This window comes from Heptranchias perlo, chromosome 3, assembly GCF_035084215.1.
Source record: "Heptranchias perlo isolate sHepPer1 chromosome 3, sHepPer1.hap1, whole genome shotgun sequence".
NCBI lineage: Eukaryota > Metazoa > Chordata > Chondrichthyes > Hexanchiformes > Hexanchidae > Heptranchias > Heptranchias perlo.
In genome coordinates this window covers 13,008,522-13,036,087 of record NC_090327.1, presented here as the reverse complement: position 1 = coordinate 13,036,087, position 27,566 = coordinate 13,008,522, and the positions used below count along the sequence as shown (strand labels likewise).

The window sequence follows — 27,566 nt, the reverse complement described above, 5'->3', positions numbered from 1 at the left end:
TTCACTTTGTCCACCTCAAACTCTTTCCCAATGCGCCGGAGAATTCCCTGCTCTGCTTCGAATAGTGACATGGGAGCTTTCACCAAAGCAGACAGATAGGGCCTCAATTTGACGTATTGTCCTGTAAGAACATGGTTTAAAACCAAGCATGGGGATGTTCGCTGATGATTGCACGGTGTTCAGTTCCATTCGCAACCCCTCAGATAATGAAGCAGTCCGTGCCCGCATGCAGCAAGATCTGGACAACATCCAGGCTTGGGCTGATAAGTGGCAAGTAACATTCGCGCCAGACAAGTGCCAGGCAATGACCATCTCCAACAAGAGAGAGTCTAACCACCTCCCCTTGACATTCAACGGCATTACCATCACCGAATCCCCCACCACCAACATCCTGGGGTTCACCATTGACCAAAAACTTAACTGGACCAGCCATATAAATACTGTGGCTACAAGAGCAGGTCAGAGGCTGGGTATTCTGCGGAGAGTGATTCACCTCCTGACTCCCCAAAGCCTTTCCACCATCTACAAGGCACAAGTCAGGAGTGTGATGGAATACTCTCCACTTGCCTGGATGAGTGCAGCTCCAACAACACTCAAGAAGCTCGACACCATCCAGGACAAAGCAACCTGCTTGATTGACACCCCATCCACCACCCTAAACATTCACTCCCTTCACCACTGGCGCACTGTGGCTGCAGTGTGTACCATCCACAGGATGTACTGCAGCAACTCGCCAAGGCTTCTTCGACAGCACCTCCCAAACCCGCAACCTCTATCATCTAGAAGGACAAGGGTAGTAGGCACATGGGAACAACACCACCTGCATGTTCCCCTCCAAGTCACACACCATCCCTCCTTAGAAATATATCGCCGTTCCTTCATCGTCGCTGGGTCAAAATCCTGGAACTCCCTTCCTAACAGCACTGTGGGAGAACCTTCACCCCACAGACTGCAGCAGTTCAAGAAGGCGGCTCACCACCACCTTCTCAAGAGCAATTAGGGATGGGCAATAAATGCTGGCCTTGCCAATGACGCCCACATCCCATGAACGAATAAAAAAAATGGTCAAATATCCCATCTCACATAGCTCGCATAAAGCTCCCCAGCATCACAGCAAGAGGGCGGATGTTGGGTGGGGGGGGGGGGGGGGGCGGTGAAGCCGTGTCATTGATAACTTAACCGTCAAGATTATATTGATCCCCATAAATCAATTAGGTGACCAATGTGTTTTTTTTCCCAAAAGCATCAATACAATGTAATTTATAGTACAAATCCATCTGTACAATGTTTTTGTGAAAAATTGCCATTTAATTGACAGTATGTACTATCTCAAAACCCATACATAAAGGAGATGTAGCATACAATATATTACAGAAGAGCACCAGTATGTGCACATTCAAGTCAAGTTCTTTTAGTGAGAACTACTAACCCCCGATAAGTACCCTAATACTTGTTCCGTATACACACGCACAATCGTGCACAAAACCAGAACAAACCAAGGTTTTGTTTCGCATATGGAAGACCCAGGTGTATTTGCTTTTTATTCTCTGCAGCACTGCTTTCATCACTCTATATAGGTTACAGTATAGTGATTTCAGTTTGCAAAATAGATACAAATAGTTCTATGAACTTCCGACACAGAGCTCGTTGCTCTTTTTTGCTGGAAACAGTTCCAGTTTGTAAAAGACAGAGAATGCTGAAACTTCAGAACTACAAACACCCAAAGGTCAAGAGATGGCCTGTTTCGAGAAGCTATAATGTCAGAAGGTGGTTTACACCAACACAAGAGATGTGGTTGCTAAGAGACCAACATTGGTGGGGCTGTGCAAGGCCGAATAAGGGGGCTGTACTCAGATAAGAAAGGCCATGCATTCCCCAAAGGAACAAACAGCTTGTAAACAGAGATGAGGGTTGAGGTCATTAGCTACATGACATAAAACAGCTTATCTTGAGTTGCTAACGTGGTGACAGTATGGTGGGAAGACGTACGACCATGAGATAAGACCAGAGATGCTTACGTGCAGAACAATGCTGCCGAATAGTATAAAGATAGAGTATGCTCCCCCCAAAAAGTTAGAGCTCTTGGGATTGTCAGAAGTCCAACTGCAGGCAGCCTACGGATGTTGGTTCTGTTCAACTTGAGTCCATGGGAAATCGGGTTGTATTACTTGCTTGTCATTTAATGTAATCATAGAATCATAGAAGTTTACAACATGGAAACAGGCCCTTCGGCCCAACATGTCCATGTCGCCCAGTTTATACCACTAAGCTAGTCCCAATTGCCGGCACTTGGCCCATATCCCTCTATACCCATCTTACCCATGTAACTGTCCAAATGATTTTTAAAAGACAAAATTGTACCCGCCTCTACTACCGCCTCTGGCAGCTCGTTCCAGACACTCACCACCCTTTGAGTGAAAAAATTGCCCTTCTGGACCCTTTTGTATCTCTCCCCTCTCACCTTAAATCTATGCCCCCTCGTTATAGACTCCCCTACCTTTGGGAAAAGATTTTGACTATCTACCTTATCTATGCCCCTCATTATTTTATAGACTTCTATAAGATCACTCCTAAACCTCCTACTCTCCAGGGAAAAAAGTCTCAGTCTATCCAACCTCTCCCTATAAGTCAAACCATCAAGTCCCGCTAGCATCCTAGTAAATCTTTTCTGCACTCTTTCTAGTTTAATAATATCCTTTCTATAATAGGGTGACCAGAACTGTACACAGTATTCCAAGTGTGGCCTTACTAATGTCTTGTACAACTTCAACAAGACATCCCAACTCCTGTATTCAATGTTCTGACCAATGAAACCAAGCATGCTGAATGCCTTCTTCACCACCCTATCCACCTGTGACTCCACTTTCAAGGAGCTATGAACCTGTACTCCTAGATCTCTTTGTTCTATAACTCTCCCCAACGCCCTACCATTAACGGAGTAGGTCCTGGCCCGATTCAATCCACCAAAATGCATCACCTCACATTTATCTAAATTAAACTCCATCTGCCATTCATCGGCCCACTGGCCCAATTTATCAAGATCCCTTTGCAATCCTAGATAACCTTCTTCACTGTCCACAATGCCACCAATCTTGGTGTCATCTGCAAACTTACTAACCATGCCTCCTAAATTCTCATCCAAATCATTAATATAAATAACAAATAACAGCGGACCCAGCACCGATCCCTGAGGCACACCGCTGGTCACAGGCCTCCAGTTTGAAAAACAACCCTCTACAACCACCCTCTGTCTTCTGTCGTCAAGCCAATTTTGTATCCAATTGGCTACCTCACCTTGGATCCCGTGAGATTTAACCTTATGTAACAACCTACCATGCGGTACCTTGTCAAAGGCTTTGCTGAAGTCCATGTAGACCACGTCTACTGCACAGCCCTCATCTATCTTCTTGGTTGCCCCTTCAAAAAACTCAATCAAATTCGTGAGACATGATTTTCCACTCACAAAACCATGCTGACTGTTCCTAATCAGTCCCTGCCTCTCCAAATGCCTGTAGATCCTATCTCTCAGAATACCCTCTAACAACTTACCCACTACAGATGTCAGGCTCACCGGTCTGTAGTTCCCAGGCTTTTCCCTGCCGCCCTTCTTAAACAAAGGCACAACATTTGCTACCCTCCAATCTTCAGGCACCTCACCTGTAGCTGTCGATGATTCAAATATCTCTGCTAGGGGACCCGCAATTTCCTCCCTAACCTCCCATAACGTCCTGGGATATATTTCATCAGGTCCCGGAGATTTATCTACCTTGATGCGCGTTAAGACTTCCAGCACCTCCCTCTTTGTAATATTGACACTCCTCAAGACATCACTATTTATTTCCCCAAGTTCCCTAACATCCATGCCTTTCTCAACCGTAAATACCGATGTGGAATATTCATTCAGGATCTCACCCATCTCTTGTGGTTCCGCACATAGATGACCTTGTTGATCCTTAAGAGGCCCTACTCTCTCCCTAGTTACTCTTTTGCCCTTTATGTATTTGTAGAAGCTCTTTGGATTCTCCTTTGCCTTATCTGCCAAAGCAATCTCATGTCCCCTTTTTGCCCTCCTGATTTCTCTCTTAACTCTACTCCAGCAATCTCTATACTCTTCAAGGGATCCACTTGATCCCAGCTGCCTATGCATGTCATATGCCTCCTTCTTCTTTTTGACTAGGGCCTCAATCTCCCGAGTCATCCAAGGTTCCCTACTTCTACCAGCCTTTCCCTTCACTTTAAAAGGAATGTGCTTACCCTGAACCCTGGTTAACACACTTTTGAAAGCCTCCCACTTACCAGACGTCCCTTTGCCTGCCAACAGACTCTCCCAATCAACTTCTGAAAGTTCCTGTCTAATACCATCAAAATTGGCCTTTCCCCAATTTAGAATTTTAACTTTTGGGCCAGACCTATCCTTCTCCATAGCTATCTTAAAACTAATGGAATTATGATCACTGGTCCCAAAGTGATCCCTCACTAACACTTCTGTCACCTGCCCTTCCTTATTTCCCAAGAGGAGGTCAAGTTTTGCCCCCTCTCTAGTCGGGCCATCCACATACTGAATGAAAAATTCCTCCTGAATACACTCAACAAATTTCTCTCCATCCAAGCCCCTAATGCTATGGCTGTCCCAGTCAATGTTGGGAAAGTTAAAGTCCCCTACTATTACCACCCTATTTTTCTTGCAGCTGTCTGTAATCTCCTTACATATTTGCTCCTCAATTTCCCGTTGACTATTTGGGGGTCTGTAGTACAATCCTATCAAAGTGATCTCTCCCTTCTTATTTTTCAGTTCTACCCATATAGACTCAGTGGGCGAACCCTCGGATATATCCCCTCTCACTACTGCCGTGATGTTCTCCCTAATCAAGAATGCAACTCCCCCTCCTCTCTTACCTCCTGCTCTATCTTTCCTATAGCATCTGTACCCTGGAACATTGAGCTGCCAGTCCTGCCCCTCCCTTAGCCATGTTTCAGTAATAACTATAACATCCCAGTCCCATGTACCCATCCATGCCCTGAGTTCACCTGCCTTGCCCATCAGACTTCTTGCATTGAAATAAATGCAGTTTAATCTAGACTTCCCTTGGTCTTTGCCCTGCTTTCTCAGACCATCTGTCCGGTCATGTTTTGTACACTCTCCCTTACTGCCTTTTGTTTCTGTCACCACTTTACTTCCCACTGACTTCCTGCATCGGTTCCCATCCCCCTGCCACATTAGTTTAAACCCTCCCCAACAGCACTAGCAAACACTCCCCCTAGGACATTGGTTCCAGTCCTGCCCAGATGCAGACCGTCCAATTTGTACTGGTCCCAACTCCCCCAGAACCGGTTCCAATGGCCCAGGAATTTGAATCCCTCCCTCTTGCACCATCTCTCACGCCACGTATTCATCCTAGCTATCCTGTCATTCCTACTCTGACTAGCCCGTGGCACTGGTAGCAATCCTGAGATTACTACCTTTGAGGTCCTACTTTTTAGATTAACTCCTAACTCCCTAAATTCTGCTTGTAGGACCTCATCCCGTTTTTTACCTATATCGTTGGTACCTATATGCACCACGACAACTGGCTGTTCACCCTCCCCCTCCAGAATGTCCTGCAGCCGCTCCGAGACATCCCTGACCCTTGCACCAGGGAGGCAACATACCATCCTGGAGTCTCGGTTGCGTCCGCAGAAACGCCTGTCTATTCCCCTTACAATCGAGTCCCCTATCACTATAGCTCTGCCACTCTTTATCCTGCCCTCCTGTGCAGCAGAGCCAGCCACAGTGCCATGAACCTGGCCGCTGTCACCTTCCCCTGGTGAGCCATCTCCCCCAAAAGCATCCAAAACGGTATACCTGTTTGAGAGGGGGATGGCCACAGGGGACCCCTGCACTACCTGCCTGCACCTCTTACTCTGCCTGGTGGTCACCCATTCACTTCCTGCCTGTACACCCTTTACCTGCGGTGTGACCAACTCGCTAAACGTGCTATCCACGAGTTTCTCTGCATCGCGGATGCTCCACAGTGAATCCACCCGCAGCTCCAGCTCCGAGATACGATCGGTCAGTAGCTGCAGGTGGACACACTTCCCGCACACATGGTCGGCAGGGACACTGGTAGTGTCCATGACTTCCCACACCTTGCAGGAGGGGCATATCACGGGTGCGAGGTCTGCTGCCATGACTTGCCTTAGCTTAGTTACCCCTTTTAAATTACGTTGAAATTAGAAAATGTTAACTATACTAGGGACCTAGGTTCACTAAAAAAAAACACTACCTGCTATAAAACCTGCAGACCTTAAGTTTAGTTAATTAGTTAATTATAAATGTGGTTATGTTACCTCGTTTTATTGTAAATTAGCCCACAGTTCTAAGAAAAAGAAATACTCACCACCAACCACCCTCCTGCTTTACCTGTGACGTCACTCTTTGATTTTTTTGATCAGAACGCGGTTGGTCCGCTCTCGCTCTGCGCTGTTTTTATCCCCGTTCCGCTCTCACTCTTTCCTGCCGCTCTGGTGAGCTCTCGCTCTGCGCTGTTTTTATCCCCGCTCCGCTCTCGCTGTTTCCCGCCGCTCTGGTGAGCTCTCGCTCAGCGCTGTTTTTATCCCTGCTCCGCTCTCACTCTTTCCTGCCGCTCTGGTGAGCTCTCGCTCTGCGCTGTTTTTATCCCCGCTCCGCTCTCACTCTTTCCTGCCGCTCTGGTGAGCTCCCGCTCAGCGCTGTTTTTATCCCTGCTCCGCTCTCACTCTTTCCCGCTGCTCTGGTGAGCTCCCGCTCAGCGCTGTTTTTATCCCTGCTCCGCTCTCACTCTTTCCCGCTGCTCTGGTGAGCTCCCGCTCAGCGCTGTTTTTATCCCCGCTCCGCTCTCGCTGTTTCCCGCCGCTCTGGTGAGCTCTCGCTCTGCGCTGTTTTTATCCCCGCTCCGCTCTCGCTGTTTCCCGCCGCTCTGGTGAGCTCTCGCTCAGCGCTGTTTTTATCCCCGCTCCGCTCTCGCTGTTTCCCGCCGCTCTGGTGAGCTCTCGCTCTGCGCTGTTTTTATCCCCGCTCCGCTCTCGCTGTTTCCCGCCGCTCTGGTGAGCTCTCGCTCTGCGCTGTTTTTATCCCCGCTCCGCTCTCGCTGTTTCCCGCCGCTCTGGTGAGCTCTCGCTCTGCGCTGTTTTTATCCCCGCTCCGCTCTCGCTGTTTCCCGCCACTCTGAAGACAGTTGTGTTCTAACTATAATACTTTTGTGAGTCAATCTATTAAAGCTTGTTGTTTAATAACCAATGGGGCCAGAATCAAGCGGAAGTTATTGTTGAAGGATTAACAACCCTTTAGTTACGACAGTAATGGGAGAATCTGCTAACACATCCAAAGGCACCCTTTGCTATTGAAAATTGTTCCATCGAGTGGCTTAACTAAAAGTTTCCTTATAAAATGTGGTGCTTATTGAATCTAAAGGCCTTTCCTGTTTACCAAAATGCTTTTGCTTTTTGTAGTTTAAAATGTATAGGCCCGGACGAAATGTATCCCAGGCTACTGTGTGAGGCAAAGGAGGAGATTGCGGGGGCTCTAACACATATATTCAGAACCTCTCTGGCCACAGGGGATGTGCCAGAGGACTGGAGAACCGCTAATGTAGTACCATTATTCAAGAAGGGGAGTAGGGAAAAACCGGGGAACTACAGGCCAGTGAGCCTAACATCAGTGGTAGGAAAATTATTGGAAAAAATTCTGAAGGACAAAATTAGTCTCCACTTGGAGAAGCAAGGATTAATCAGGGATAGTCAACATGGCTTTGTCAAGGGAAGATCATGTCTGACTAATTTGATTGAATTTTTTGAGGGGGTGACTAGGCGTGTGGATGAGGGTAACGCAGTGGATGTGGTATACATGGATTTCAGTAAGGCCTTCGATAAAGTCCCCCACAGGAGACTGGTCAAGAAGGTACGAGCCCATGGAATCCAGGGTGCCTTGGCACTTTGGATACAAAAGTGGCTTAGTGGCAGAAGGCAGAGGGTGATGGTCGAAGGTTGTTTTTGTGACTGGAAGCCTGTGGCCAGTGGGGTACCACAGGGATCGGTGCTGGGTCCCTTGCTGTTTGTGGTCTACATTAATGACTTGGATATGAATGTAAAAGGTATGATCAGTAAGTTTGCTGATGATACAAAAATTGGTAGGGTGGTAAATAGCAAGGAGGATAGCCTCAGTCTGCAGGACGATATAGATGGGTTGGTCAGATGGGCAGAACAGTGGCAAATGGAATTTAACCCGGAAAAGTGCGAGGTGATGCACTTTGGAGGGACTAACAAGGCAAGGGAATACACAATGAATGGGAGGACCCTAGGCAAGACAGAGGGTCAGAGGGATCTTGGTGTGCAAGTTCACAGATCCCTGAAGGCGGCGGAACAGGTAGATAAGGTGGTAAAGAAGGCATATGGGATACTTGCCTTTATTAGCCGAGGCATAGAATATAAGAGCAAGGAGGTTATGATGGAGCTGTATAAAACACTGGTTAGGCCACAGCTGGAGTACTGTGTGCAGTTCTGGTCGCCACACTAAGGAAGGATGTGATCGCTTTGGAGAGGGTGCAGAGGAGATTCACCAGGATGTTACCAGGGCTGGAGCGCTTCAGCTATGAAGTGAGACTGGGAAGATTGGGTTTGTTTTCCTTGGAGCAGAGGAGGCTGAGGGGGGACATGATTGAGGTGTACAAAATTATGAGGGGCACAGATAGGATGGATACTAAGGAGCTTTTTCCCTTTGTTGAGGGTTCTATAACAAGGGGGCATAGATTCAAGGTAAAAGGCGGGAGGTTTAGAGGGGATTTGAGAAAGAACTTTTTCACCCAGAGGGTGGTTGGAGTCTGGAACTCACTGCCTGAAAGGGTTGTGGAGGCAGGAACCCTCACAACATTCAAGAAGCATTTGGATGAGCACTTGAAATGCCATAGCATACAAGGCTACGGACCAAATGCTGGAATATGGGATTAGATTAGACAGGGCTTGATGGCCGGCGCGGACACGATGGGCCGAAGGGCCTCTATCCGTGCTGTATAACTCTATGACTCTATGACTCTATGACCCAATTGCTAAAAGAATCATGGAAATTTCAGTGGAGGAGGACAGAATTCAGCCCAACATTTCATGTGCCGTTTCTAGCTCCCCATCTAAACTATCGACTCTGATCGCATTATCTGTTGATAGCTTGCCCTAAAATAAACGATAAATGATAAATAGTCTTCCTCCAACAAACAACAAAAGGAGGGGGAGTAATTTGATTAGCGCTGGTTTCCAGTGCAAAATGGGTGACCCCCAAACACGGCGCCTGAGGCCTGATCAAAATTAGGCCTCACCTGCATGAAAGCAGTGGGCTGCGGATTCCAATCGGGTGTCCTGATGCAGTTCTCTGATCGGGGCCTGAGGAATTTCGGCCAGCTCTGACAAATGGGTCGCTGGGTCCTGGGATGGCGGGAGGTGGGTTTTTCAGCAGGCACCCTTCACACCTGGAAGTAGCCGGTTTCTAATTCAGCAGCAGGGCCCACTTCCGGGGGAGGGTGGGCGTGAGAGGTCACCACCCGAAAATTTGTTCCCACAATGCTCATTTATTGCCCCCCACCCCACCCCGAAAAAAGATGGCAACGATGTCCGATTTCTCTCCCGGCGTTTTGTCTGAGATTGATTCAAATCCTGGCAAGTGCTGTGAGACCATAATCCTCTTCGCACCAGTCGCACGGATTTCAGAGTTCTATACTGTGATTCTGGTCACTTCTTGGAGACAAACCGTCCCCCAAAATACAGCGCTACCAGATGAAAGATGGTTTTATAACAGCCTTAAGTAGGAAGTTCAGGGCCAGTGAGGTATGAAGACCAATCTCAGGTCACATAGGAGAAAAGTAAAGAAGAAGGATGACAAATGAAAGCATAAGGGAAAAAAAGAAGGAAAAAATAAAATAAAAGAAAGACTTGCATTTATACAGTGTCTTTCATGACCTCAGGACCTCAAAGCGATTTACAGCCAATGAAGTACTTTTGAAGTGTAGTCACTGTTGCAAATTCCCTGGAGATTGCCTCCGCAAAATCCTGCAAATCCACTGGCAGGATAGGTGTACCAACGTGAGCATTCTCTCCCAGGCTAACATCCCCAGTTTCAAGGCACTGGTCACGCTCAACCAGCTGCGATGGGCGGGCCACATTGTCCGCATGCCCGACACAAGATTCCCTAAACAAGTGCTCTACTTCGAGCTCCGCAATGGCAGGCGATCATTAGGAGGGCAGAGGAAACGCTATAAGGACACTCTCAAAGCCTCCCTTAAAAAAAAATGCAACATCCCCACCGACACGTGGGAATTGCTTGTCCTAGAACGCCCAAACTGGAGAAGAAGCATCCGCGAAGGAGCCAATCACCTCGAGCGTCACCGAGTGGAGCACGTGGAGGCCAAGCGTAAGCAGTGGAAAGAGCGCACAGAATCCAGAGCGTCTCACCCACCCGCCTTATTAAACACTACCTGCCCCACCTGTGGCAGAGTCTGCGGCTCCAGGATTGGACTATTCAGCCACCGCAGAACCCACCCTCCCGGAGTGGAAGCAAGTCATCCTCGACCCTGAGGGACTGCCGAAGAAGAAGAAGTAGGAAACATTGGAGTCAATTTGCACACAGCAAGGTCCCACAAACAGCAATGGCCAGATAATCTGTTTTTTTAGTGATGTTAGTTGAGGAATAAATATTGGCCAGGACATCGGGGAGAACTCCCCTGCTCTTCTTTGAAATAGTGCCGTGGGATCTTTTACGTCCACTTGAGAGGGCAGATGGGGCCTCGGTTTAATGTCTCATCCGAAAGATGTTACCGCTGACAGTGCAGCACTCCCTCAGTGCTGCACTGGAGTGTCAGTCGATGGGCTCAAGTCACTGGGATGGGACATGAGCTCACAACCTTCTGACTCAGAGGCGAGAGTGCTACCAAACTGAGCCACAGCTGACATTTAATTCATCCATTCACTTAATAACTTAAATTGTAGAGTACTGTTTGGCATAGGGTACTGTGCTCTCCCACTTCTATGTCCCCGGGTTTGAGTCTAGCTTTGATTGTTAACATGAATGGCACTCTGCTGGTTGGAGAGGACTTGAGTGAAGTGAGTCATTGCGGTTTCAGTGCACTTCTTAATGAGTCCTAGTCTGCAACACAAAGCTTTCTGATCACTAATTAGCAGCCTCACTGACAGAGGATAGCTGGTAATGGAAATTGAAATGTCACAGTGCAGTCGAGGGGGAGGGATGGGGACTGATGCACATTCATCAGCAAGAGCATTATCCAGCAGCGACTTACCTTGTTTTATTCCTATCTAGGGTGTACCTTTGGCTGATTTCACTCCACAGTGCTGACATCTCTCGTCAAGTTCAACCTAAAAAAAAAATCACCCATTCCAAACAAAGTCAGATCATCTCCTCCTTGGTCCTTTTGTCAGTCAGAATATATTGAGTTTTCCCTTCGCCTCTCTTTAAAACTCACTAATCTAAGATGTGGATTCATGCTCCCATGGAGGCTTTCCACAACTCAATGGCCCTGAAATTACATGGTGGGATAGTAGCGGATGAATGTTTTACGATTTCAGGTGAAATTCCTCTCTCATGCTGTTTGGCTGGAGGGATTAACCCCACATTTAAAGTAGGTTAATGCTTGCACTAAAATAGTGGAAAAGGAATTTCTGACAAACACACATGGCCCTTGTGCTCGGTGCATTTCAGGGCCTTTGTCTTTTTTGTAAATCAGGACTTCCAACTCCCAGTTGGCTTCTTATCAAGACGTTGCTGTGTCCAATTGGGCGGTTTAAACACCTCCCATTGTATGTTAACTAGGTACTACCAAAATCAAAACAGCCTAAAAAAAGAGGAAGGAGATATTACAATTAGCCAGTAACAACTCCTAATTATTAATTTTTCATCCGCTGATGCCACAGACCATTTTGTTTTTGAGTTTTTGCACCAGATGTTATGCTCGAGTCCAAGGCTACCAGCCATTCTCAAAAGCAGACCTCGCACTCCCTACAAAGCAGATCTTTCCTCTGCCTCCCCAATATCTACGTGAGTACAGTGAGAGTCAGGGCTTGAGCAGAGACACTTTCCGTCGTATTCCGGCTTATACTGGAATGTACCATATGCTGCCACATGATCTCCTCGTCTTCGGTAGGTTCAAGAATATCTTAGAATCATGGAATCAATGATACAGCTCAGAAGGAGGCCGTTCAGCCTATCCTGTCTGTGCCGGCTCTTTGAAAGAGCTATCCAATTAGTTCCACTCCCCTGCTGATTCCCCATGGCCCTGCAAATTTCTCCTTTTCAAGTATATATCCAATTTCCTTTTGAAAATTACTATTTAATCAGCTTCCATCACCCTTGCAGGCATTGCATTCTAGATCATAACTTGCTGCTTAAAAATAATTCTCCTTATTTCCCCTCTGGAGTTTTCTGCCGGCTGTCTTAAATCTGTCCCCTCTGGTTACCGACCCTCCTGCCTATGGAAACACTTTCTCCCTATCTGCTGTATCAAAACCCCTCATGATTTTGAACACCTCCATTAAATCTTCCCTTAACTTTCTCTGCTCTGAGGAGAACAACCCCAGCTTCTCCAGTATCTCCACATAACTGAAGTCACTCATCTCTGGTACCATTCTAATAAATCTCCTCTGCACCCTCTCCAAGGCCTTGACATCCTTCCTAAGGTGTGGTGCCCAGAATTGGCCACAATACTCCAGCTGAGGCCTAACCTGCTCTATCAAATTGTGGCTCAGGCTATAAACCAACAGAGCCATTAACTTGACGTTGAACAGGTAAATGAACAGCACTCAGCCCAAACAGTATATTTGCAATAATTACAAACTTTACCATTCGATTCGGAATGTTGATAAAATAGAATGACACCTAAGCAGAAAAGTGTCAAGAAATGCTTCTCAAGAGCAAGGCATCTGAAGCGACTCTTTTGCATCCTAGACCGTGATGCATATTTTCTGAAAAATCTGCAAGCAGTACCCAATTTTAACTGCCCGTTTCATGCCGAACAAGAAATAATCCAATAATTAATCTAACAGGCAAAAATGCTTCTACATTTTGTAGAATGTACGATTGTGAATGCGGAATGTAAATGCTTCTATTTTTGTCACACAAACTCCCAGTCGAGTTGATTTCATTATGGTGGAAATTGTTAAACATTCGCATGGGTCAGAGATAGGGCTATAACATTATAACCCCCATTCTGGCAATTTAATCTCATACACTTCCTGGTGATATTTTCCCTGACTAGGACAAACTACGCTCATTAATTCTTCCCTCTTGTCCTTTATAAACATTTCAAGTCTTGCTCACTGAAGTTGGTCTTCATTCTCAAGCTCTGATCCGATTTCCATTAAATTTCACTATATGCAGCCTTTCATTCACATAATTTTCAGGTTCTGTTAATTGGTTCCTAATGAAGAGGGGAAAGGAAGGAAAGGTGGCCAGTGTGAATTGAGAGGAAGCAGAGCGGCAGCATAAATGGCGGTAGGGGTAGAGGGAGTGCGAGGGTGAACTGGGGATGGAGGGGAAAGAGTGTGAGTGTGAACGGGGATGGAAGAGAAAGAGTGTGAATGTGAACAGGGATGGAGGGGAAAGAGTGTGAGTGTGAATGGGGATGGAGGGGAAAGAGTGTGAGTGTGAACGGGTTGGAGGGAGGGAATCTAAATGTGAATGGGGATGGAGGGGGGAAAGAGTGTAAGTGTGAACAGGGATGGAGGGGAAAGAGTGTGAATGTGAACAGGGATGGAGGGGAAAGAGTGTGAGTGTGAATGGGGATAGAGGGGAAAGAGTGTAAGTGTGAACGGGTTGGAGGGAGGGAATCTAAATGTGAATGGGGATGGAGGGGGGAAAGAGTGTAAGTGTGAACGGGGATGGAGGAGGAAATAGTGTAAGTGTGAACGTGTTGGAGGGGAAGGATGTAAGTGTGAATGGGGATGGAGGGGGAAAAAGTGTAAGTGTAAACGGGGATGGAGGGGGGAAAAGTGTAAGTGTAAACGGGGATGGAGGAGGAAGTAGTATAAGTATGAACGGGGATGGAGGATGAAAGATTGTGAATGTGAACGGGGATGGAGGGGAAAGTGTGTAAGTGTGAACGGGTTGGCAGGGAAAGAGTATGAGTGTGAACTGGTTGGCAGGGAAAGAGTATGAGTGTGAACTGGGGAAATGGAAGCTCAATCTGTAAACTCGGAAGGCAAAGCGAATTAATAAATAATTTTAAAACAACGTAATAATCATATTTACCAACACAAGCACCAAAACATAACCACAATCTTCAGCAATTCTTCTGTAAGAAATGAGGGACAGATCCTATAACCTTCTGCAATTTTCCTCTGGCCATGTTAACAATTCAGCACCAAATAATAATTTAAAAAAAAAATCAGATTTATTATGGTTTTAAATAACCACGCACAGGAGCTCAACCTTCACTAAAAATCTCCACCTTGCAGACTGACTGCTCTTGTCTGGATATAACTGGTTGCTTAACTGAAGCATTGATACTTAAATGAAAATCTCTAAATTTTCTTAATCAATAGCCAATTATACCAATAATCGATTATTGATTTTTTACCTCCTGATTTCTTCATGCTTCATCTCTCACCGTGAGTGCTTACTAATTCTTGGTGTCTGAATCTCTGCAAACTCCAACACTTTTCCTCATGCCATTTCAATCCAATGTCATTAGGTGGAATTAGGCAAAACATTGTACGTGCAACGCATCAAAAAGCTACAGATAATTGCAAACATTGTGCAATTTATGCCCTCTGAAGAGTGTTAAAATTAGGGACTTTTACCTTCAGAGTGTTACCACCATTGATAATTAGATGACACAGAGTGGGCAAGTCAGGTCGTGTCGTGGTTATGTTACTGGCCTAGAAATCTAGTAGGTGATGACTAACAACCCAGATAAATGTGAGTTCATAATCCCGCCATGGCCAGTTTGAGATTTTTGATTCAGTTCAAAAAAAATCTGGAAATAAAAGCAAAAGCTGATATCAGTAAAAGTGACCATGAAGCTGTCAGATTGTCATAAACTGGTTCACTATTGTCCTTTAGGGATGGAAACCTTACCTGGCCTGGCCTACATGTGACTCCAGTCTCACATCGACGTGGTTGACTCTTAAGTGCCCTCTAAAGTAGCCCAGCAAGCCACTGAGTTGTATCAAACTGCTGAGCAACGGTTCAAGGAGAAAGCTCACCGCCACCTTCTCAAGGGGAATAAGGGATGGGCAAAAAATGCCATCTTTGCCAATAACGCCCACTTTTTGAGAATTAATATATTTTTAAAAATTACGTAATACAAAAAATACTCCATGATAACCTTTGTTGGGCAGCAAAGATTTTGATTTGAAATTTGGAATAAAAATCGAAAAGGTAAACTGATGCCTCTTTTGGAGGGAAAGGTCCCAGTTGTGGGAATCTCTCCCTCCAATTCGGCCTCAGATCTTTTTACACCTTGGCCCAGTCTCTGGCCTAAAAGCTCCAAACCCCTCCTACACCTTCGAGGCTTTTCTGCCCTTTTTCATGGTCCTGCTGTCTTTGGATGTTTGTCCCGCCAAAACGTTCCTCTTTGGCAGTGGCCGGCTGCCTTTTGGTGGTGGTGATTCTGCTGGCAGCCCCACCCGACATTCGAGAGGAACCCCAAACCAGGAAAATGGGTCACGGTCATGGTGGAGTCACAGTGACGGGCGGAAGGTCCCACTCTGCTGCTACCTGGCCGAGAGGGGAGAATCCAGCCCTCGCTATCAAGGTTCGTGGATAAACAATGGACAATTGATCAAGGTGCCAGGGGAGTGACCAACACTCGTAACTGTACGAATGGGAGAGAAATTGAAGAGAAAAACTGAATTGGCCTCATAATTTGGTCTTAGGCCCCTTTCCTTACAGCCCGCAGTACATAAAGAAATCATGAGGATGGAGTAATGATTTACAGCTAGCATACTGATCACTGTGATTACAAAGTGCATAATAGGAAGTATTTTGAATCCAGAGATTCATATATCCAAGTTTGCCGATGACACGAAGGTTGGCAGCATAGTAAGCAGTGTAGACTGGAGCATAAAATTACAAAGAGTCATTGATAGATTAAGTGAGTGGGCAAAACTGTGACAAGTGGATTTCAACGCAGGTGAGTGTGAGGTCATCCATTTTGGACCAAGAAAGGTTAGATCTGAGTATGCTTTAAATGCGAAAATCTAGGAACAGTGGAGGTGCAGAGAGCTTTAGGGGTCCATGTACACAGATCACTAAAATGTAGTAGTCAGGTGCAAAAAATGATCAAAAAGTCTAATGGATTGGTAGCCTTTATAACTAGAGGGCTAGAATATAAAGGGGAGGAAGTTTTGCTACAGCTATACAAAGCCCTAGTTACATCAAGTTACATCGAAACTACAGCACCGAAACAGGCCATTCCGCCCAACTGGTCGATGTCGGTATTTATGCTCCACACAAGCTTCCTCCCACCCCTCTTCATCTAACAATATCAGGATACCCTTCTATTCCTTTCTCTCTTATGTATTTATCTAGCTTCCCCTTAAATCCATCTATGCTACTCACCTCAACTACTCCTTGTGGTAGCGAGTTCCACATTTTAACCACTCTCTGGGTAAAGAAGTTTCCCCTGAATTCCCTATTGGATTTATTAGTGACTATTTTATATTTAGGACCCCAAGTTTTGGACTCCCCCACAAGCGGAAACATTTTCTCTAAGTCTACCCTATCGAACCCTTTCATAATCCTAAAGACCTCTATCAGGTCACCCTTCAGCCTTCTCTTTTCTAGAGAAAAGATTCCCAGCCTGCTCAATCTTTCCTGACAGTTATAGCCTCTCAGTTGTGGTATTTTCCTTGTAAATTTATTTTGCACCTTTTCCAGTGCTTCTGTATCTTTTTTGTAATACGGACACCAGAACTGTGCACAGTACTCTGCAATGCTATGTTCACTCTCTGCTTTCCTCTTTTTCTGTGCTCTTCTGCTGGTGCATTGGGGGCGAGGGGGGGGGCTCTGAAAATCGGGGAAATCCTGAACGGGTTCGGAAGCCGGCTCCAACCCTCAGACTTCCGGGTTCCCCACGGACGCGTCTGTGTGCGCGCGCGCGCCTCACAAATGCGGAAGTCCCGCCGGCAATTAAAGCCGGCTGGATGATAGTTAACACAGTTATTTAGATACTTTAAGTATTTTGAAGTAGTTAATTTCATGCTGATTGAGGCAGGGGACCGATTTTCAGTCAGCCTCAGCGTGTCTCCCGCGCTGTGGGAAACACTCCATGTTTTAGGAGACGTGTTTCAGCCGGCAGCCATTTGGACATTGAAATCCCTGTTTGACAGATGGGGATAAAAGGTGAGTTATTGCAGCAGGGCATTCAGTTCTCTCAGACAAACTTTTGGCTGGGAGATCTTTGTGTTTACACTGAAAATTCTTAGTTTCCACTCAGACTTCTTCTGTTTACACATATTTACCAACTTTTCGGACCCCCTTAAACTGATGTCATCAGGATGGGGTGAGCGATGGCTGCATTCACCACTACATCCGAGGACGAGGAACATCACCATCCTCGTCAGGCACGGCGTGCACTTCCGCCACTTGCAGCTCCACAACACAGTGCTGCGCCACAGGGACCTGCACAAGAGCACAGAGGGCAACAACGGAGGGACCGACATTGCCGGAGGCACTACCCTCGTCAGAGGGTCTACAGACCGAGGCTCAGCTTCCTGGACCTCTCTGAGGAGCAGTGCTGTAGCACCAGCGTTCTGGCCATTTTTATGAATCATATTTTAAATCCAATATCCCCAAGAAAGAATTGTACTGTTTGGCAAGCTCGTGGGAGTGTATTGGGAACAGGATTGGCTGGCAGGAGTTTTGAGCCAGGCTAACCTGACTAAGGTGCATTCATATGGAAACGGACATTTCACACTGACAGGCTGGGTGGAAGGGAACCCAGGCCGATTGACGTCATCACCATTTAAACATGATTACTGGAAACAATACTCCGAGAGGTAACTCAGAGACACGCAGTCTCCTGGTGGGAGGCAGGATGTGGCCGGGCCATTGTCTCCCAGGAGAGAAGCCAGATAAGCAAGATCCGTTTGAGTTCGAAACCCATTACCTGCTAATGGGGGCCATCAACTCAGGAAACGACAGACACCCAGTAATCAGCACCCATTGTCTCTCCAGGTGCAAGACCTGGGAGCGGGATAACGAAATAGCAGTTTTCACAAAGATTTCAAAGGTTATGAGTCATAAGAACATAAGAACATAAGAAATTGGAGCAGGAGTAGGCCAATCGGCCCCTCGAGCCTGCTCCGCCATTCAATAAGATCATGGCTGATCTGATCCCAACCACAAATCTAAAGAACACAAGAAGTCGGAGCAGGACCCGGCCACATAGCCCCTGGGCCCTCTCCGCCACCCACAGGGCATTGACCGATCCGAACTCAGCTTCATGTCCAATTTCCTGCCCGCTCCCCATAACCCCTAATTCCCTTTACTTCTAGGAAACTGTCTATTTCTGTTTTAAATTTATCTAATGATGTAGCTTCCACAGCTTCCTGGGGCAGCAAATTCCACAGACCTACCACCCTCTGAGTGAAGAAGTTTCTCCTCATCTCAGTTTTGAAAGAGCAGCCCCTTATTCTAAGATTATGCCCCCTAGTTCTAGTTTCACCCATCTTTGGGAACATCCTTACCGCATCCACCCGATCAAGACCCTTCACAATCTTATATGTTTCAATAAGATCGCCTCTCATTCTTCTGAACTCCAATGAGTAGAGTCCCAATCTACTCAACCTCTCCTCATATGTCCGCCCCCTCATCCCCGGGATTAACCGAGTGAACCTTCTTTGTACTGCCTCGAGAGCAAGTATGTCTTTTCTTAAGTATGGAGACCAAAACTGTATGCAGTATTCCAGGTGCGGTCTCACCAATACCTTATATAACTGCAGCAATACCTCCTTGTTTTTATATTCTATCCCCCTAGCAATAAAAGCCAACATTCCGTTGGCTTTCTTGATCACCTGCTGCACCTGCATACCAACTTTTTGATTTTCTCACACTAGGACCCCCAGATCCCTTTGTACTGCAGTACTTTCCAGTCTCTCGCCATTAAGAAAATAACTTGCTCTCTGATTTTTCCTGCCAAAGTGCATAACCTCACATTTTCCAATATTATATTGCATCTGCCAAATCTCCGCCCACTCACCCAGCCTGTCTATATCCCCTTGCAGGTTTTTTATGTCCTCCTCACTCTCTACTTTCCCTCCCATCTTTGTATCATCTGCAAATTTTGATATGTTGCACTCGGTCCCCTCCTCCAAATCGTTAATATAGATTGTAAAGAGTTGGGGACCCAGCACCGACCCCTGTGGAACACCACTGGTTACTGGTTGCCAGTCCGAAAATGAACCATTTATCCCAACTCTCTGCTTCCTGTTCGATAACCAATCCTCCACCCATGCCAGAATATTACCCCCAATCCTGTGATTTTTTATCTTAAGTAATAATCTTTTATGTGGCACCTTGTCGAATGCCTTCTGGAAGTCTAAATACACTACGTCCACTGGTTCCCCTTTATCCACCCTATACGTTATATCCTCGAAGAACTCAAGCAAATTTGTCAGACATGACTTCCCCTTCATAAAGCCATGCTGACTTTGTCCTATTAAATTATGCTTATCTAAATGTTCCGTTACTGTCTCCTTAATAATAGACTCCAAAATTTTACCCACCACAGATGTTAAGCTAACTGGCCTATAATTTCCAGCCTTCTGCCTACTACCCTTTTTAAATAACGGTGTTACATTAGCAGTTTTCCAATCTGCCGGGACCTCTCCTGAGTCCAGGGAATTTTGGAAAACTATCACCAAAGCATCCACAATCCCTACTGCCACTTCCCTCAAGACCCTAGGATGGAAGCCATCAGGTCCAGGGGATTTATCCGCCTTGAGTCCCATTATTTTACTGAGTACCATCTCTTGAGTGATTTTAATCGTATTTAGCTCCTCCCCCCCGAGAGTCCCCTGTTTGTCCAGTGTTGGGATATTCTTAGTGTCCTCTACTGTAAAGACTGAAACAAAATATTTGTTCAGCATTTTTGCCATCTCCATGTTTCCCACCATTAATTTCCCGGTCTCATCCTCTAAGGGACCTATGTTTGCCTTAGCCACCCTTTTTCTTTTTATATAACTATAGAAACTCTTGCTATCTGTTTTTATATTTTTTGCTAATTTCTTTTCATAATCTAACTTCCCTTTCTTAATCAATCCTTTAGTTACTTTTTGCTGTCTTTTGAAGAATTCCCAATCTTCTATCCTCCCACTAAGTTTGGCTACCTTATATGTCCTTGTTTTTAGTCGGATACTATCCTTGATTTCTTTACTTAGCCACGGGTGGCTGTCATTCCTTTTACACCCTTTTTTCCTCAGTGGAATATATTTATTTTGAAAGTTGTAAAATAACTCCCTAAATGAACACCACTGCTCATGTACCGTCTTACCCTTTAATCTATTTTCCCAGTCCACTTTAATCAATTCCGCTCTCATACCATCATAGTCTCCTTTATTCAAGCTCAGTACGCTTGTTTGAGAATCAACCTTCTCACCCTCTAATTGGATATGGAATTCAACCATGTTGTGGTCGCTCGTTCCAAGGGGATCCTTAACTAGGACATTATTAATTAATCCTGACTCATTACACAGGACCAGGTCCAAGGTTGCCTGCCCCCTTGTAGGATCAGTTACATACTGCTCAAGAAATCCATCCCTGATGCACTCAATGAACTCGTCCTCAAGGCTGCTCTGCCCAATTTGATTTGTCCAGTTAATATGATAATTAAAATCCCCCATAATTATGGCTGTTCCCTTATTACATGCCCCGACTATCTCCTGATTAATACTTCTTCCAGCAGAGTTGCAACTATTAGGAGGCCTATATACTACGCCCACTAATGTTTTTTTTCCCTTATTATTCCTTATCTCCACCCAAACTGTTTCATTATCTTGATGCTTTGTCCCAATATCATTTCTCTGTATTACAGTGATTCCTTCCTTTATTAACATAGCCACCCCACCTCCCCTTCCTTCCTGCCTGTCCTTCCTGATTGTTAAATACCCTGGCATATTTAATTCCCAGTCGTTGTCACCCTGCAGCCATGTTTCTGTAATGGCCACAAGATCATACCCATACGTAGTTATTTGTGCCGTTAACTCGTCCATTTTATTACGAATGCTACGTGCATTCAGATAAAGAACTTTCAAATCTGTTTTGTGACGCTTAGTTCCTGCTTTTTCCTTTTTTAACACTTTACCTATTACTCCATACCTTCTGTCCCTTCCTGTTACGCTTTCCTCTCTCTCCCTGCTCAGGTTCCCAACCCCCTGCCACTTTAGTTTAAACCCTCCCCAACAGCACTAGCAAACACTCCTCCTAGGACAGCGGTCCCGGCCCTGCCCAGGTGCAGACCGTCCGGTTTGTACTGGTCCCACCTCCCCCAGAACCGTTTCCAGTGTCCCAGGAATTTGAATCCCTCCCCCTTGCACCATTCCTCTAGCCACGTATTCATTTGAAATATCCTCCTATTTCTACTCTGACTAGCACGTGGCACTGGCAGCAATCCTGAGATTACTACCTTTGAGGTCCTATTTTTTAATTTACCTCCTAACTCCCGAAATTCTGCTTTTAGGACCTCATCCCCTTTTTTACCTATATCGTTGGTGCCTATGTGCACCACGACAGCTGGCTGTTCGCCCTCCCCCTCCAAAATGTTCTGTAGTCACTCCAGACTACAGGTTGGGGGGGGGGGGGTGGCTGCCAGACAGATGACTTGAGTCAATACATTGATCAGTATTAGTATCGTTTGGGCTCAGCTACAGTTTCAGCGCAGAACAGTATCAGCTCGGCTCTGCTTGGCTCGAGGAGGCTCTGGGCTCTGCTCACTCTCTCTCTCTCTCTGCTCCTCGGCATCAATCTACAGCGAGTCTCCCGAGTGGGGCTCGGCTCGATTCAACGGAACATCGCCAGAAGCTGAGCGCTGCTCTTCATCCCTCATCAACGGACCTCGACTCGAACTGGAACTTGGATACTGTGTCGGCGGTACGGAACCAGGAGCGAGAGGTGCAGGAAGAAGCTGCAAGCAAGACAACGGGCGATCGGGGTGAGCATATTGCCTGCGTCGACACATCCACAAGACCACTTAGCTGTGTGAGGGGGTGATTGTAAGTCCCAACCAAACCTTAGAGGGTTTTAATGCTGGGGGGGGGTCCTGTGTTAGTTTATTTCTTATTAGGCCGTGGTAATTTAGCACGGTAGGGCTTATTGGACAAGCCAGGGTTGTACGGTTTGTACTGTTTACTAGTGTCACTGTTAATCTTATTAAACACAATACGGTTGAGCCCGACAATGTGTGTCCTTATAATCCCTATCGCTCCAGAACTTATAGTAAGAGGTGTATTTCGGTACGCCCAAGAAAACCACTTACAGTGCATACTATGGCCATCCCCACACTAAAGGCGAGTAGTGGAGGTGTGGGGATGGCCACATACTATGGCCATCCCCACACCTCCACTACTCGCCTTTAAACAGCCACCCAACCTCAAACAGACCATCGTTCGCAGCAAACTACCTAGCTTTCAAGAGAACAGCGTCCACGACGCCACACAACCCTGCCACGGTAACCTCTGCAAGACATGCCAGATCATCGACACAGATACCACCATCACACGAGATGACACCACCCACCAGGTGCATGGTTCATACTCCTGTGACTCAGCCAACGTTGTCTACCTCATACGTTGCAGGAAAGGATGCCCCAGAGCATGGTACATTGGCGAGACCATGCAGACGCTGCGACAACGGATGAACGGACACCGCGCAACAATCGCCAAACAGGAGGGTTCCCTCCCAGTCGGGGAACACTTCAGCAGTCATGGACATTCATCCACCGACCTTCGGGTAAGCGTACTCCAAGGCGGCCTTCGAGACACACGACAACGCAAAATCGTCGAGCAGAAATTGATAGCCAAGTTCCGCACCCATGAGGACGGCCTCAACCGGGATCTTGGGTTCATGTCACGCTACACGTTACCCCACCAGCGAACAAATGTTATCTGTTTTTAATATAATGGGTCATTTGCTGGCTCTCTCTGCCTTCCGGATGTTTCTGCCTCTCTCTCTGTTTTTTTTTTCTCTTTTTTTTCCCTGTTTGTTTTTTTATTGAATGTGTATTCGGAGGTTCTGCAGGTAACACCTCTCTGTCTGAACACGGTGATTGCCTTGGCAACGGGCAGTTGCAGGGGCAGTCTGTAAACACCATTTATTATTGTTCAATATGTATAAATGCGTAGGCTTCAAGGAGATCTTGAAACATTTGCCTGAGGAAGGAGAAAATCTCCGAAAGCTTGTGAATTTAAAATAAAATTGCTGGACTATAACTTGGTGTTGTAAAATTGTTTACAATTGTCAACCCCAGTCCATCACCGGCATCTCCACATCAGTGCATACGGAGGCTGAGAGTGAGTCGCCAGGCGGTCGCAGACATCTGCAGCCTCCTTCATGCCGAGCTGCTCCCGGCTGGGCCGAGCGGCATCTCGTTACCCGTCGCAATTAAAGTGACCACTGCCCTCAACTTCGTTGCCTCTGGATCATTCCAGGGTGCCACTGGGGACATCGCCGAGGTCTCTCAGTCGTCTGCACACTAGTGCGTAAGACAGGTCACCGACGGCTTGTTTTGCAGAGTACGTCACAGTACGTCAGCTTCCCCAAGGATGACCTCAGTCAGACGGAGAGGGCAGTGGGATTCCATGCTGTGGCTGGCTTCCCACGGGTACAGGGTGCAATTGATTGCACACATACAGCACCGAGCACCTCCACACGAGCCAGGACTGTTCATCAACAGGAAGGGCTATCACTACACCAAAGCTCAGCTCGTTTGTGACCACTGCAAAAGATTTCTTCACCAGATTCCCTGGCAGCTGCCACGATTCCTTCATTCTGAGGGAATCCAACATCCCGTCCCTCTTGCACGCACCGAACACCCGCAAGGACTGGCTCCTCAAGGACAAGGGATACCCCCTACACACATGGCTCATGACACCTCTGAGGAACCCCACCAGCGAGCAACAGTGTTGATACAACAACAGCACATTGCCACCAGGTCTACAATTGAGCATGCTGTAAGGCTGCTCAAGATGCAATTTCAGTGCCTTGATCAATCTGGGGGAGCGCTTCAATACGCACCAGACAGAGTGAGGCGCATTATAGTCGTGTGTTGTGCCCTGCACAACAGAGAGGGGTGCCGCTTGAGGAGGCCCCATCCACATCCGCCATCCACATTGAGGAGGAGAAGGCGGAGGAGGAAGAGGAGGAGGAGGAGGAACCCATGGTCAGAGCAGCGGCTCACCTGGCTGCTCGTGAGGCCAGGGAGTCACTGGTATGTGAATGGTTCTCCTAACATGCATTGGTGAATGCATTAGTTTGGGTGAGGCTAGCCATGAATGAGGTGCATCAGAGGGTGAGTATGAGACAGAGACATCACATTGGATGAGGATTGGGGTGAGTGATAGTGGTGGGGTCACAAATGGGGAGGTGAGGAAGTGCTGAGGAAGTGATGGTAAGTTGAGGATGAGCCTTAAGTGGGTGTGAGGAATGATGTGATGGAGTAGTCTTGACAGTGCAGAATGAGTTGGGGGGGTGGGGGCGGTGATGTGGAAGACGGAATGCAGGAGAATCAGTAAGTGTACTCACTTTGACTGACCTAGTTAGGTCATTGAAGCGCTTCCTGCACTGGACCCAGGTGCGGGAGATGTTGCTGCTGCCGGTGACCTCCTCTGCCACCGTGAGCCAGGCCTTCTGGTGTCAGTGGCAGGGCACTTCCTTCCATCCGCTGGGTAAAACACTTCCCTCCTCCTCCTCACCCTGGCCAGTAGCTGCTGCAGTGAGGCATCGTTGAACCTTGGAGCAGCCTTGCCCCTGTGCTGCTCCCTATTGTGTGTTCTTGGTGTTTGGTGCAGCTAAAGCCTTTGGAGCAATGGCCCTTTAGATAGAGCCGCTCCAGCTGACAGCCTGTCATGCCCATGGCTCAGCTTTCAACACGGAAGCTATGTTAAGGGCCACCAATTAACTCGCGATCGCGTGGGAAACCGTAAGATTTTATTAGTCGGGTTACCCGCTTGCCCTCTCAGAAGGACGTAAAAGATTCCACGGCACTATTTCGAAAAAGAGCAGAGGAGTTCTCCCCGGTGTCCTGGCCAATATTTAGCCCTCATCCAACACCATTAAAAACTGATTACCTGGTCATTATCACAGTGCTGTTTGTGGGATCTTGCTGTGCGCAAATTGGCTGCCGCGTTTCCTACATTAAAACAGTGACTACACTTCAAAAATACTTCACTGGTTGCAAAGCGCTTTGGGATGTCCTGTGGCCGTGAAAGGCGCTATATAAACACAAGTCTTTCTTGTATCTAATGTAAGGGACATCGGGGCACCAGTCTGTACACCACTAAACAAAGCACCAGGGAAAACTGAATGATATTATGCAAGGATCTTGCTTGTGTTATTATATAGTTAATATTACTGATATTCATGAGAGTTATTGAGGTTGTGAGTATTCCTATTGCTTCAATATTTGTCATCCACACAGCCTGTACATTCCACTCGTATCTGGGAATCTACCAATTTCATCTCCCGAGGAAACAATTTTGCTAAATTTCTGCCTGCTCTCCAAGCCAAGATAGGCAGGTGAACCTGGGTTATGATCAACGCTCTGCTATGTGTAGAAACGATTTCACTGATGTGGTGACTCCCCGTCCATGTCCCGTCAATGTAATTGTAAGAGTTCAACAGAGTTGCACTAAGACATTTCCAACCCCTGTGGGAACCACCATGGAAATCTTATCTTTGGAGCAGTGATAATTAACTCACCAAATTGCTAAATCATTTTTTTCTCATGGCTGGAGTTCAAGGACTAAAACGGCCGTTCAAATTGGATTCAACGCAAGAACAGAAAAAGAATCAGGGAAAGCAGGAGAACATGATCATATTAATGCAAAACTATGGATCTATTAGGATAAAAACTGTCCCATAGTTAATATTCTCAGATAGGGTCAAAGATTTTTTTTTCTCTCAACAATCTTACCCTGCCTGAAGATAAACAGGTTTACATCAACAAAGAATTTTAGACAACAGAAAAGCAAATCCATTTACAAAATATAACAAAATGTGGAAAAGGGCAGGTCATTTGGTTAATCGAACCCACTCCTTCTAATGAACCGGGCACAGTTTGTACTATAATGGGATTCCACTTAATTTATTGAAACTCTTAAGGGATGTGAATCTCATTTGCAGCTGTCTGATTGCAGTTGCTCAAATAATCAGCTTACGGAGAAATAAATTCATGTTGAACTCTTTCCGCACTCAAGAGTGACAGCTGACAATTCCATATTTTGAAAATGGTTAGTGATACGTGACTAGGGGTTTTAAGTAGAGCACAGTATTTATCCACAATGGCCATGGTATAGTTTACTGAACATCACTGAGCTAAAGGTTCAGGTCTCCAGCGTTTAGTACTGCAGACACACAATCTGTAACCTCATGGCCCCGCATATCCCTCACTCTACCATTACCAACAAGCCAGGGGATCAACCCTGGTTCAATGAGGAGTGTAGAAGAGCATGCCAGGAGCAGCACCAGGCGTACCTAAAAATGAAGTGCCAACCTGGTGAAACTACAACTCAGGACTACATGCATGCTAAACAGCGGAAGCAACATGAGAGCTAAGCGATTCCACAACCAACGGTTCAGATCAAAGCTCTGCAGTCCTGCCACATCCAGTCATGAATGATGGTGGACAATTAAGCAACTAATGGGAGGAGACCTGGGTGTCCTTGTACACCAGTCGCTGAAAGCAAGCATTCAGGTGCAGCAAGCAGCTAGGAAGGCAAATGCTATGTTGGCCTTCATTGCAAGAGGATTTGAGTTCAGGAGCAGGGATGTCTTACTGCAGTTATACAGGGCCTTGGTGAGACCACATCTGGAGTATTGTGTGCAGTTTTGGTCTCCTTATCTGAGGAAGGATGTCCTCGCCATGGAGGGAGTGCAACAAAGGTTTACCAGACTGACTCCTGGGATAGCAGGACTGATGTATGAGGAGAGATTGGGTCGACTAGGCCTATTTTCACTAGAGTTTAGAAGAATGAGAGGTGATCTCATCAAAACATATAAAATTCCAACAGGACTAGACAGAGTAGATGCAGGGAGGATGTTCCCGATGGCTGGGGAGTCCAGAACCAGGGGTCACAGTCTCAGGATACGGGGTATGCCATTTAGAACCGAGATGAGGAGAAATTTCTTCACTCAGAGGGTGGTGAACCTGTGGAATTCTCTACCACAGAAGGCAGTGGAGGCCAAGTCATTAGATGTATTCAAGAAGGAGATAGATATATTCTTAATGCTAAAGGGATCAAGAGATATGGGGAAAAAGCAGGAACAGGGTACTGAGTTAAACAATCAGCCATGATCATTTTGAATGGTGGAGCAGGCCCGAAGGGCCAAATAGCCGACTCTT

General features: G+C 46.5%; 1 protein-coding gene across 2 annotated transcripts in view; it reads right to left on the bottom strand.

Moving 5' to 3' along the window:
- LOC137310218 (adrenocorticotropic hormone receptor-like) overlaps positions 1 to 27,566 on the bottom strand; it is a 152,039-nt gene that overhangs the window by 42,502 nt on the left and 81,971 nt on the right. The window contains exon 2 of one of the 2 annotated variants that reach the window (XM_067978138.1): positions 11,295 to 11,370. The exons of the other annotated variant lie outside the window; for it this stretch is intronic. The gene's annotated coding sequence lies outside the window, so the exon portion shown is untranslated. The remainder of the gene's footprint in view (positions 1 to 11,294; positions 11,371 to 27,566) is intronic. 2 annotated transcript variants of the gene reach the window in all.